Genomic DNA, 689 nt, shown 5'->3' on the forward strand with positions numbered 1-689 from the left:
GCAATCAAAAGTCTAAAGGGAGATGATTTGGGATCTGGAGGATTTTTTTTTTGCACTGGAACCACAAGGTTAATGAAGCAGCTATCACAGTGGAGTTCAAAGGCAGAGAGAGTTGTGAGATGCTCGCAGCCTGCAGAGGAGCGGCATTTTTAATGGAAACCTTTGATTTCAGCTGGAAATAGTGTGTTGAATGAGTGGTTCGCTGATGAGTGACGTAATGCATTACCCTTCTTACTGCCCTTACCAGTAAGCTACATGGTACCATTTTCTGGCATGATTCTGTGACGAGTCGTACACTTAATTTTAACAAATCCACTACAGGTCACATTAATCTAGTTAGTCCCGCTTTCTCCCTCTGTTGCATAATTCCTAGTTGCTAAAGCTATTTTTTATATTCCTACAGATACTGTGGGTGCTCGGCGCTCTTATGGCAGCGGGCATCTGACAGGTCTGGGTGACTAATCCACTAAGGGCTAAAATACTGAAACAATAAAAAGAACTTTTTGAATATATACTGCTTAAGCAAAGAGAATTTTGGAAAATATTTTTCCCCTGGGTTTAAAAGGTCTGACGCTGTCAAACTCAGAACAGGACTATGTACCGACAGGACTGGAACACCTGGTCCTTGACCCTCTCGACGATGGTCGTCGTATTAAGCTTCTTCTCTCCGCTGTGGCTCCCCCCTTTCG

The sequence above is a fragment of the Buceros rhinoceros genome, unplaced genomic scaffold (genome assembly GCF_000710305.1).
Source record: "Buceros rhinoceros silvestris isolate BGI_N320 unplaced genomic scaffold, ASM71030v1 scaffold13366, whole genome shotgun sequence".
NCBI lineage: Eukaryota > Metazoa > Chordata > Aves > Bucerotiformes > Bucerotidae > Buceros > Buceros rhinoceros.